This window comes from Mustela erminea, chromosome 16 (assembly GCF_009829155.1).
Source record: "Mustela erminea isolate mMusErm1 chromosome 16, mMusErm1.Pri, whole genome shotgun sequence".
Lineage (NCBI taxonomy): Eukaryota > Metazoa > Chordata > Mammalia > Carnivora > Mustelidae > Mustela > Mustela erminea.
In genome coordinates, this window is record NC_045629.1 from 19,240,007 (window position 1) to 19,253,476 (window position 13,470).

Here is a 13,470-nt window from a genome sequence, read left to right on the forward strand (position 1 = left end):
CTTTTTCTTGCCTAATTGCTGTGGCTAGAATTTCCAATACTTTGTTGAATAAAGGTGGTGAGAGTGAGCATCCTTGTCTTGTTTCTAATATTACAGGAAAGGTTTTTAGCTTTTCATAGTAGGATATTAGCTGTGTGCTTAACATATATGGCCTTTATTATGTTGAGGTATGTTTTCTCTCTATGTACCTTGTTGAGAGTTTTTATCACAAACAAATATTGAATTTTGTCAAATATTTTTTCTGCATCTATTGAGATAATGATTTTTAGCCTGCATTTTGTTAATGTGGTCTATAATATTGATTGATTTGTGGATGTTGAACTATTCTTGAATCCCAGGAATAATATCCCATTTGTCATGATATGTGATTCTTAAACATTATTGTCGAATTCAGTTTGATAATATTTTATTGAAGATTTTTTGCACCTATCATCTATATTCACCAGGGATATTGACCTGTACCTACCTTTTTTTTTTTTTTTGTAGTGTTCTACTTTTGGCATCATAGTAATGCTGGCCTTGTAAAATGAATTTGGAAACATTCCGTCCTTTACAATCTTTTGGAATAGTTTGAGAAGGAGTATTAAATATTCTTTAAATGTTTGGTAGAATTAACCTGTGAAACCATCTGGTTCTGGAAATTTGTTTGTTTAGGAGGGTTTTGGTTACTGATTCAATTTCATTACTAGTAACCAGTCATTTAATTTTCTATTTTTTCCTGATTCATCTTGTAAGATTTTAGGTTTCTAAGTATTTATCCATTTCTTCTCCAATTTGTTGGCATGTAGTTGTTCATAATAGTCTCTTATGATCCTGTATATTTCTGTAGGAGTTGCAATTCTCTTTCATTTCTGATTTTGTCGATTTGAACCCCCTCTTTTCTTTCTTGGTGAATGTAGGTAAAATTTGTTGATAAAATCCAAAGAACCTACTCTTAAATCCATTGGTCTTTTTGAACTCTATTTCATTTACTTCTGCTCTAACTTCTAACTTTGGCCTTCATTTCTTATTCTTTTTCTACTTACTTTATGTATAAAGTTAGAATGCTTGAGATTTTTCTTGTTTCTTTTTAAGGTTTATTTTTTTGATGGAGAGAGAGAGAGAACAGGCAGGGGGAGTGCCAGGAGAAGCAGACTCCCTGCTGAGCCCCCATGCAAGCCGCAGTCTCCGGGATTATGACTTGAGCCTAAGGCAGATGCTTAACAGACTGAGCCACCCAGGTGCCCCAGTTTTTCTTGTTTCTTGAGGTAGACCTGTATCACTCTGAACTTTCCTCTCAGCTTTTGCTGCATCTCATAGATTTTGTTAAGTGGTACTTCCATTTTCATTTACTTAAGGTATTTTTGAATTTCTCCTTTGACTTCTTCATTGACTCATTGGCTCTTCAGTAACATGTGGTTTAATCTCCCCATATGAAGGATTCTTACAGTTTTTGTCTCATAATTGACTTCTAGTTTGACACCATTGTTGTTGGAAAAAATGCTTATATGATTTCAATCTTCCAAAATTTGTTGAGACTTGTTTTATAGCTTAACAGATGATCCATCTGGAGAAATCTTCCATGTGTACTTGAGAAAAATGTTTATTCTGCTGCTTTTTGATAGAATGTTCCATATCTGTTAGATCAGATGTATGTCTAATTATCATTTAAGGCCAGATTTTTCTTATTGGTTTTCTGTCTGGATAACCTATCCATTGATGTAAGTGGGATATTAATGTCCCCTATTATTGTGCACTGTCAATTTTTCCCTTTATGTCTGCTAATATTTGCTTTTTATATTTTGGTGCTTTTATGTTGGGTGCATAGATATTTACAAATGGTTATGTCCTCTTACTGGATTGGACCCTTTATATTGTGTAGTAATCTTTTTTTTTTTGTATTTTATAACAGTCTTTGTTTTAAAGCCTATTTTGTCAAAGTACAGCTACCCCAGTTTTCTTTTTGTTTGTTGTTGTTGGTTTTTTTCATCTTTACCATTTGTGTGGAACATTTTTTCCCATACCTTCACTTTCTTTTCTTTTCAACATTTTATTTATTTGACAGAGAAAGAGACAGCTAGAGAGGGAACACAGCAGAGGGAGTGGGAAAGGGAGAGGCAGGCTTCCCGCTGAGCAGAGAGCTCCATACAGGGCTGGATCCCAGGACCTTGGGACCATGACCTAAGCCAACGGCAAACGCTTAATGACTGAGCCATCTGGGTGCCCCATACCTTCACTTTCAATCTTGTGTATCCTTACATCTGAAGTGTGTTATTTATAGGAAGCATTTAGGTGGTCATTTTGGTTGTTTTTTTTTTTTTAAGCCATTCAGCCACTCAATGTCTTTTGATTAGAAAATAGTCCATTTGCATTTAAAACAATTATTGATAGCTATGTACTTATTTCCTTTTTGTTCATTGTTTTCTGACTGTTTTGCAATTCCTCTTATTTCCATTTTACTTATCTTCCTTTCTTCCCTGTGGTTTGATGACTTTCTTTAGTGATAAGCGGAAATTCTTATTTTTTTTTAAAGATTTTATTTATTTATTTGACAGACGGAGAGAGATCACAAGTAGGCAGAGCAGCAGGAAGAGAGAGAGGGAGAAAGCAGGCTCCCCGCTGAGCAGAGAGCCCGATGTGGGTCTCAGTTCTAGATCACGACCTGGGTTGAAGGCACAGGCTTAACCCACTGTGCCACCCAGGTGCCCCTTAAATTCTTTTCTTAGGTTTTTGCTTTGCGGCTACCATAAGGCTCACATGTAACAGCCTTTAATGTATAAGTCTATTTTAAGTTGATAGCAACTTAAATTTGAACACATTCTAAGACTCTACATTTTCACTCTCCTCCTCCCATGTTTTATGTTTGATGTCACATATTACATCTTTTTTTATTTTGTGTCTACTTTAACTGATTGTATTAATTATTTTTACTGCCTTTGTCTTTTATTTATTTATTTATTCATTTATTTAAAAGATTTTATTTATTTATTTGACAGACAGAGATCACAAGTTGGCAGAGAGGCAGGCAGAGAGAGAGGGAGAAGCTCTCTGCTGAGCAGGGAGCCCGTTGTGGAGCTTGATCCCAGGCCCTGGGATCATGACCTGGCCGAAGGCAGAGGCTTTAACCCACTGAGCCACCCAGGCGCCCCTGTCTTTGTCTTTTAACCTTCACATTAGCTTTATAAGTGATTAACCCATACCTTCACTATATATTTACCTTTATCCCTGACATTTATACTTCCATATCTTTTCTTGTTACTAATTAATGCTATTTCTTTTCAGCTTACACAAGTCCCTTTGACATTTCTGGTAAGTCTAGTTTAGTGGTGATAAACTCCCTTGGCTTTTACATGTGTGGAAAACTTAATTTCTTCTTCTAATCTGAAAGATAATCTTTCTGGGCAGAAGGGTCTTCATTCTAGCACTTTGAATGAATTGTGCCACTCTCTTCTGGTAGGCAAAGTTTCCATTGAAGAATCCACTGGAAATCTTATCAGGGTTCTCTTGTATGTAAAAAGTTGTTTTTCTCTTGCTGCTTTTAAGATTCTCTTTAACTTTCAACTCTTCCATTACGGTATGTTTTGCTGTAAATCTCTTTGGATCATCTCATTCAAGGATTCCTGGATGTGGATGTCTTTTTCCTTCCCCAATTCAGGCAAGTTTTCAGGCATTATTTTTTAAGTAAGTTCTCTGGCCCCTTCTGTCTCTTCCTTCTGGGACCTCTATAATGTGAATGTTATTCTACTCTAGGTCCCTTAAGCTGTCTTTACTTTTCAAATTCTTTTTTCTCTTTGCTGTTCTCTTTGGGTGAGTTCCACTGCCCTCTCTTCTAGATCGCTGATTCTTTCCTCTGCTTCATCTAGTTTTCTGTTGAAATTCTCTAGTGTATTTTGGTGTTCAATTATTGTCTTCTTCAAGCACTGTGACTTCTTTGTGATACTTTCTTACATTTTCTGTCTCTTTGAAGTTCTCATCTATTCTTCTCATGAATTTGGTGAACATGTTTTTGACCAGGTTTTCTCCCTAATTTTTATCTTGTTCTATATTTGGAACATATTCCTCTCTTTTCTCCTTCTGCTTGCCTCTGTTTCTCTGTATGAAGTGAAACAGCTATGTCTCCCACTCATAAAGGAGGGGTCTTGTATAGGAGATGGACCTTATCTTTCAACTTTGCCCTAACCTTGGTTTTCTTGCAAATCTTTGTAATTTTCTAAGGTCTGATTTATTCTTGATTGTTCCCAGTTGTTGAGGGGGTGCCAAGATTTGTCAGTGTTCCAAAGGGAAAGATTTCAGTTAGCAGCTAGTTTTAGGCTGTTTGGAAGCTAGTTTTAGGCTGATTGGAAGCATCCAGTAGCTTTTAAACTATGCAAATATATATAATCTTATGGCACTGCAATCAGAAAACCTGCTGGTCTCCAAACCAGACAATCTTTTGGTATCTCCTCGGTGACAGTTGGAAAAATTAGGGCTTCAAATGAGTGTATAAGAACCTTTTTGGGAGAGACAAGCAAGCTGAATTGAGGCCAAGGGAGAATGCAAAGATAGCCTACATTCTTTAAGAGGAGCTCTTTAAGAGGGTGTTTTGGAATACTATCTATCTAGTGCTTTGGGTTTGGCGGCCTAAGAAATTTGTCTGATTGTAACAGTCATGTGATACTCAGTAATGCAAGCCCCTTTGGCCTCAAATGCAAGGCAATCTAGGAGCATCCTCTGTGTGTACTGTGTGCGCATGCTGGCTTTTGCATAGCTATGGGAGAGCACAGGGCTGTGGTATGCCTATGTTGCACCTACTGGCTTTCATAGGGGAGCATAAGGCAAAGGAATATCTGCTGGCTTTACCAATACGGCAGGAGAACACAAAGCAGAAGTATGTCTGCCTGCATTATTCAGGTAGAGGGAGAGCATGAAAATAGTATGTAGCCTCCATCTCCAGAGAGTCTGAATAGGCGCCTGATGTTTTAAGATAAGCAAATAATATCCTTCATGTACTGTGTCGGCACTTTTCAAACTTCTGCCTTTGTGCTGGTCCTGGGACAAATGAGTCCTATCTCAGTCCTAGCCCCTTGGGTCTTCAGATATGAGCCTTGTTGCTTTCAAAGCTAGACATAATGGGGACTGGCCATTTCATTGCAGGTCACAGGGGTTGGAGTGTCTGATATGAGGCACAAACCCCACATTCTTATGGAAAAGCCCTGGATCTGTGCAATCCCCTCCAGTTGCGGGTCACTGTGCTGGTGCTGGGTTTTTGTTGAGAAGGCATCTCCACTTCTCGTACCCATCCAGATGTTGCTCTTTTACACGCAGATGTTGCTCCTTCACAACAGCTAGTTTTCAGATCTTTTTATGAGGGAGTTATTTCATCTGTATGTGTAGATTTAGGGTGTCTGTGGGAGGAGGGGAGTTCAGGATCTCCCTATACTGTCATATTGGATTGCTCCCCTCCCCCAACAATTTTTTAAAAGAAGAAAAAATTGGACGAATCATAATACCCACCAGTCTTAATATAAAGTTGTGAAAACTGAGACACTTGTATTAACAAAGGAATAGACATATAGATAACAGAAGAAAATGAAAGTCCAGATGTTGACTCATAAAAATAGATTTTTGACAAAGGTGCAAAGGCAATTCAGTGTAAAAGGATAGTCTTTTCAAGAAATAATGTTGAAACAATTAAACACTCATATGTGGAGAGAAAGCCTTAGCCTAAAAGTCATACTTTGTGCAAAAATGAACTCAAAATATAGTATGGATCTAAATATAAAGTGTAAACTATAAAACTTTCATAGGATAGGATAAAATCCTATAGAATTTTAGAATAAATCTTCATGAGTTGGGGATAGGCCAAAGTTCTTAGACATGACATCAAATCGCGCCTGGGTAGCTCAGTGGGTTAAGCCTCTGCCTTCGGCTCAGGTCATCGTCTCAGGGTCCTGAGATCGAGCCCCACATCAGGCTCTCTGCTCGGTGGGGAGCCTTCTTCCCTCTCCCCCTCTCTCTGCCTCTGCCTACTTGTGTGTATTCTTTCTCTCTCTCTGTCAAACAAAGAAATAAAACCTTCAAAACCATGATTCATAAGAGAAAAAATTTGATAAATTAGATTGCACAGAATTTAAAATTTTGCTCTGTGAAAGACACTTAAGAGAATAAAAAGGTAAGCTACAAAATAAGAAAATATTTGAAATCATATACCTGATAATTTACATTCAGAATACAAATTTTAAAAATTCTTAAAACTCATTTAAAAAAACCATCTAATTTTAAAAGTGATAAAAAACTTGGACATTTCACTAAAGATATACAGTGGCAAGTAAACATGGGAAAAGATGTTTATCTCATTAACCATTAAGGAGATGTGAATTAAAACTAGAATGAGATATTATTATACATATATTAGAGTGACCAAAATAAAAAGCTGATAATATCAAGTGCAGAATAATTTAAACCCACACTGCTGGCAGAAATGCAAAATGGTACAGAAATTCCTAGGAAACAGTTTGGTAGTTTCTTACAAAGTTAAACACTTAGCATGTGGCTCAGCAATCCTACCCCCAGATATTTACACTAGGGAAATTAAAAGTTATGTTCACACAAAAACCTGTACACATGTTTATGGAAATTCTATTCATATTCACTGAAAATTGAAAACAACTCCTGGATTTCATTGAATTAATGGATAAACATGGTACATCTATACAATGAAAAAGACCTCTGCAATACAAAAGAACAAATTATTAATACATGCAAGAACTTCGATGGATCTCACAGACATTATGCTAAGTGAAAGAAGGCAGTTTCAAAAAGTTTCATACTGTATTATACATTTCTGTGACATTCTCAAAAAGGCAACATTATAGGGACCAAAAAAAAAAAAAAAGCAGTGGTTATCAGTTGTTTTATGTAGAGGTAGGAGATGTCTATAAAAGGATAGGGAGAGGGAGAATTTTTAGGGGAAGTGGGAGAAACGTTTTGTATCCTAATTATGGTTGTGGTTACATGAATCTATACATACATGTGTTTAAATTCATATAATTCTTAAGAAGAAGTCAATTTTTCTTTTCTATAATTTCTAAAACCCTCTACTTCTAACACCACCAAATATGAACTTTACTTTTATGAGGCTGAATTAAGATCCCACTGGATATAAGATAGAGATGACTAATTCTGGAGAATTAGATAAGTAGAATTTAGGTAATGGAAAGAAGCATAGCTTTGCTATATCAAGCAGTAGAAAAATGTAAGTGGTATTCGGGAAGGTCTGGCTAGTAAAGAGGCTCTATCATATAGATATGCCATGAATGGAATTTTCTGAATCATTACACATGATTCTGCTCACATATAAGCAAGCAAGACTCAAGTGCATAAATAATTCCACTGCAATAAGTTACTTTTTTTGGAATTCTCATGAACACTTACATACTTTCAAATCTTTTTAGTGATTCACTATTGTTTTAACACGAGTTACTGCAATTTCCTAACACTCCACTCATACATAATTCCAAGGGAATCCCTTATATACCTGAAGACATCAACATGTTTTCTTTTGTAAATATCACCACTGAAATGTAGCTAAGTCTTTTAATTTTTGAAATATTTAAGAAAAATATGAATTTATTATAGGCTTGATAACAATTTAGTCTTAATCTTGTGTATAAATATGTATCCTCCATGGCTGGAAAACTGGATTATAATGTTTTCATTTGCAGTTTTTAGAGTTGTCAGTTCCAATTATATTAATTTAAAGTTATTTTTTGAGACTAGTTAAATAAACTAAGGTACATCCACTTAATGGCATGTTATAGTCATAGTAAAAAATAATGTACTGATATGAAATGATCTACTAGGTATAAAATCTCTATTAGGGCTCCTGGGTGGCTCAGTGGGTTAAGCCGCTGCCTTCGGCTCGGGTCATGATTTCGGGGTCCTGGGATCGAGTCCCGCATCGGGCTCTCTGCTCAGCAGGGAGCCTGCTTCCTCCTCTCTCTCTGTCAAATAAATAAATAAAATCTTAAAAAAAAATAAAATATCTATTAAGTATAAAAATAGTGAACTTTAGAATAGTAGGCAGTTTATTTGTAAAAAAATGCAGCAAGGTTTATACACAAACATACACATGTAGGTAGTTAGTCTAAGTAAGTATATTTTTAGAAGAATACAGAAGTAGGGAGTTCAAGGTGTTCAGGGTGAGAAGAGGGGACATTATTGGTGACCATTTTATATCTTGAATCCTGTGAATGCATTACCTATTATAAAAATCGATTAAAATAAAAATCATCCCCCTTGCCTTCAAAACAAAGTATCTATGTGTTTAAAAAAAAAAAAAAAGTAATTTGCCCGGAAAAAAGAAGAAATGATAATTCAGTTTCTTTTTTGGTCCCCCATAGTCTCACTCAGTAGAAATGCATTGAAGAATAAGTTTCTCATTGTACATGTTTGATGCAATTTTTGTTTTCCTCACACAAAAACTCTGAAGTATGTAGGATCCTTGGAATACCCTAATATCTTGCTATTCAAAGTATTGTCCAAGGACCAGTAGCACTGGAAACTGGCTAGAAAAGCAGAATCCTTGTGCACTATTGCCAACCTACCGAATCAGAATCAGGACTTTAACAAAAATTCCCCCAAGGAAACTTATGTGTACCTTCAGATGTAAGAAGTACTGCTCCAGAAGGCAGGTGGAGTTGCATGGAGACAGTGTCAACAGCCCTAGGATAGGTAAATCAGTGGTCTATCAGGGTTATGAGAGAAAGGTCACTGAACAGGCTCTGGTGAAGTTTGTTGATGAACCAAAGAGAAACTTAGAAAGATCCTACAACTGTGACAAATCACTAAATTCTACTCCTGTAACCCATATGAACTAGAATATAAAAGTTGAAAGAAAGAAAGAAAGAGAGGAAGGAAGAGGAAGGGAGGGAGGGAGGGAGGGAGGAAGAAGGAAAGAAAGAAAAAGAAAGGAAGGAGGAAAAAAGAAAGAAAGATCCCAGAACCTAAGGTCAAAAGGGAATCCTAGCTCCTGTGTGTAAATAAAAATGCAATTTATTTCCTATTTCATCTGTTAACAGCCCAACAGTATGGACAAAATCATCAGTGGAAGCCCTCCCTGTCCCCAAGATACATCCATTAGTTGTTTTAAAAGCCAAACCAAAATAAACTAAAACTTTTAGTAAGATTCATCAAGTCTTCCCACTTTTGGCCTTTCCCATTCTTACCACCATTTAGCCAATAGCAACAGGGATTTTTCTTTGGAAATAGAAGTCAATTCTTATCACTCCTACATTCAAACACTTTCCAGTGCCTCTCCTTTTTACTCAGAGCAGGAGTCAGAGTCCCCACACCGCAAGGATCTATGGAATGCACCTACCCCCAGTCACTCAACTAAGCTCTCCTGGGCTTGCTCAGCCCAGCGACACTGACCTCCTTTTTATTTCCTGAACTTGTCAAGTGTTTTCTGCTTCTAGATCTTTACTCTTGTTCCCTCTTCCTAGGATCCTCTTCTTTCAGATAATCTATGGCTCACTTCTGTCAGGTCTCTGCTCAAGAGTCATCTGGTAAGTGAGGCCTTCCCTGACACATTGCATAAAATAGCCACTCCCCACTCCTCTATCTCCCTCACTCTGTTTTATTTTTTCCCATAGCACTGACTGCCATTTCTCATACACGTATTTGTTGTCTTGGTTTTTTTCCTCTCTAGAATAGAAGCTCCTCAAAGTCTAGAACTTTAACTATTGCTAAATCTCCAGTGCCTAAAAGAGGGATAGTTGTTGATTGAAGAAATGAATGAATGAATAAAATAACCAACAATTCATTCATTCTTACATCTACTTGGGTCGCCATAAAAAAATACTATAGACTGGGTGGCTTAAACAACAGAAATCTATTTCTCAGTTCAAGAAGCTGGAAATCCAAGATCAAGGTGCTGGCCAATTTGGTTTCTGGTGAGGACCCTCTTCCTTGCAGATGGCTGCCTTCTCCCTGTGTCTTTGCATGACTTTTCCTCAGTGCATGCATGTGAGATCTCTACTCCACACTTCTCATAATCCTAATCTATCAGGTTCTAGCCTATCAGATTAGGATTTGATTAGGATCAGATTAGGATCCCATCCTTATGACCTCATTTAACCTTAAAAGTTATATCTGCAAATAGTCATGTTGAAGGTTACGCTTTCAACGTATGAATTTTGGGGGGACATCATTTAGTCCATAGCAGATTTCACAATCAGTTTAGTTCCAGCGGAGAAATTGCCCTGTTAGGCTGCATTTTCTTTTTAAATCTTACCACATTCAATGCTGTACCTGGTATGTATTTTAACATGAATTCCACTGAATAGGAATGCTGCAGACAGGGAACACCATTTGATATGATCTTCCCTGGGTGCAGAGGGGTAACTCTGGACATGGAGATGTTAGGACTTACACTAGGTCTCTTATAGCCAATAGTCAGATGTCCCTGAAAGTGTATTTTTAAATATTGAAGAAGAAAAAAAAAAAAGCATTCTAAGTGTTCATTGCAGTTACTTCCCAGTCCCTTATCTTCCTTGACTTGGAACTTGAATGAAATGCTTCTTTATGAAACACAAGGTAATTGCAGCTGCTCTGAATTGCTATGTGTCCATACCACAGAGCAGTGCAGAAATCTTTCCTGTTTGCCAATTGCTTCTGCAGTTGTGTATTAGGAACAACTTAGAAATACATTTAAGCAAACTGCCTTTTTGCAAGTATTGTAAATCTCCTTAACTGTAGGATTTTATTTTATTTATTTATTTTTTAAAATCCTTGTCACTAGACTCATCTATGGACAAGCTTTGGCATACAGATGCCAGACTGTTTCTTGACCAAATTCTAGACCAAATTCTACTCAGGCTCCTCTGAGTCTTTGCAACCAGGCCTCAACCTTGGCCTGTAAAACCCACAGACCCTCTGTGTAAATTATTTCATCTACTCCCCTGTCTCCTCACCCCACCCTCCACATAAAGAGTCTTCAAGAAACACTGGCATAGTTTCTAACAGCTCAAATCTGCTTCCCTGGGATGGTAACAGCAGCTCCCTTAGATTCCTGCTGGAAAAAGCTCAGTGCTGCCCAGGAGAGTTTACTGTTTATTCTAGCCAAAACCTGGTGTCAGGCAGATAGGGCCTCAAAACACTCTTTTAGAGCAGATGCTTTAGAAAGCTTGCAACTATAAATCTTTTCTCTGTCTACCACCCTGAGTAGTCCTCTCAAGAGTCTTTCTTTGAAACGCAAATATTCAAAAAGCTAACTCTTACCCTATCTCCCTGTCCCAATAGGGGGATAGGGGCCACAGCAAGCTCTAATTTGCTCTACTGCCTCAGCTTTAAAGATGGGATAAGGGGAGAAGTCAGGGGTTTCTGGATGATTCAGTCCTTAAGTGCCAGTGCCTGGGATGTAGCCCCACTCAGCAGGAAGCCTGCTTCTCCTTTTTCTGCTCCTCCTGCTTGTGTTCCCTCTCTCGCTGTGTCTCTGTCAAATAAATAAAATTTTTCAAAAAAAAAGAGAAAAGTTGGGCACCAACTCGGCTCCATTAGTGGAACATGTGACTCTTCATCTCAGGATTGTGAGTTTGATCCCCATGTTAGCTGTAGAGATTACCTAAAAGTAAAAATCTTCTTTAAAGAAGATAGAAATTTGTTTCTCTTCAGGATAAGTGCCAGTTACAGACCCAGATGGCCTGTCCCATGGAAGTGTACCACTTCTCAATGCCTTTCCCTTAACATACTTCAACTTTAAAAAGTCTCTTTCTTAACTTTTGCTTTGACAGAGTTGATTTCAGTTTATGCTGGACCTTCTTCCATATCTCAGTGGTTATACTGAATAAAATCTACCCTTCCTGCTTTAACTAGTGTCCAGATTTATTTATCTTGTAAAAGACCAACCCCAGAGATTTTGACTCAGGAGGTCTAGGGTGGGGCCTAGGTGTCAGGATTTTATAAAACCTCCAAAGAAGTATCTTTGGACGCACAAACAGGGTTGTGGATAACTGCTATAGGACTATGGTTCTCAAAGTGAGGTCTCTGGACCAATGATACTATCTTCATCTCCTAGGAACTTGTCAGAAAGGCAAAAATGCTTACACCTCACTCCAAACCTCCTGAATCTGAGACCCTGAGTGCAGGGCCCAGCAATCTGTTTTTTAACAAGACCTCGTGATGATTTGGATGGACTAAATTTTGAGCACTCCTGGCACAGAGGGTTAAGTTTGCTCCATGAAATAGAATTAGGATTTGGTTAGTTAACTGTGACTTGGAGCCCAGTTCTGTCAGTAAACATTAACCTAAAGAATGTGTCTGGAAAATTTCCTATTTATTGCTCTCCTCCCTCCCCCACCACCCTCCCCGCCCCCCAGTTTTCTCTAAAATGAGAGCTAAGAGGATGCTGGTCCACCTATGCTCTTAGAAAACTTCACTTTTCTTTTTTTTTTAAGATTTTATTTATTTATTTGACAGAGGAGGGGGGAGAACACAGACTCCCTACTAAGCAAGGAGCCCGATGTGGGACTCGATTCCAAGACCCTGGGATCAGGACCTGAGCCAAAGTCAGATGCTTAATCAACCAAGCCACCCAGGCACCCCTGATCTTTTAAATTATAATACAATCACTAAATGGCCACGACAAAATGGGCCTTTGGAAACGGTGAGTAGAATCCAGAGCTTATGAGTTGGATTCTCATCCCTCTCCCTTTAAAAATTCCCGGGTATCCTAAAACGTGTCTTTGGCTAACATTTTTATAACTGAGTGTTTCTTTCAGAGAAATACTTGGAAAGAAAAATGATTGTATTTGTATGTGACTGCCTTTCCTTTCTACTTTGTTAGATGAAGATTAAGTATGTGTGGTTCCAGAATATGCAGCACGAGGCCTTCGTGAGTTTCTTTCTTCTTACCACCAGAAAGCGGGAGGGATGCTGGCAACCATTCCTTCGTGACAGAGAAGGTCACTGAGAGGGAGTACAGGAAAAATGATTATATTTTTCTACTTTCTGCTCTCACCCGTGACAGTCATGGCTCTTTTAATTCATCCCTTCATCTCATTTGCAAATGGAAATATATATTCCACAAAAAGAAGTCTCTGCTCCTGGAAATATTTGTTTCAGAAAAAAAGAAAAAAACAAGAAAGAAAAAAAAAGGAATGAGTAAGCTTTATTTTGGACAAAATATTGTCTTGTTTTTCCAAGTTAAATATGTATGTAGTTTTGTAAAATAAATGAAAAAGTATTTACTTTTACATACACACAGAATTCTTTCAAAGAATAGAACATAATCCTTAGCGATGGAAACAAACAGATTTTGACAAAAGAGATATCTCTTTGTATCTTTGTATTCCCATCAACCTGGATGCTCTTTGTATTTTTTACATTAGGGTCTTTATTTTGTAAACATGTACTAGTTTCTAGAGTTTTGCCTCACCCAGGGCAAATTAGCAATATAATTTGGGGAGATGCCATTCCTGGAAGGCATCAGCAGTTTATGTCCTCTGAGAATTA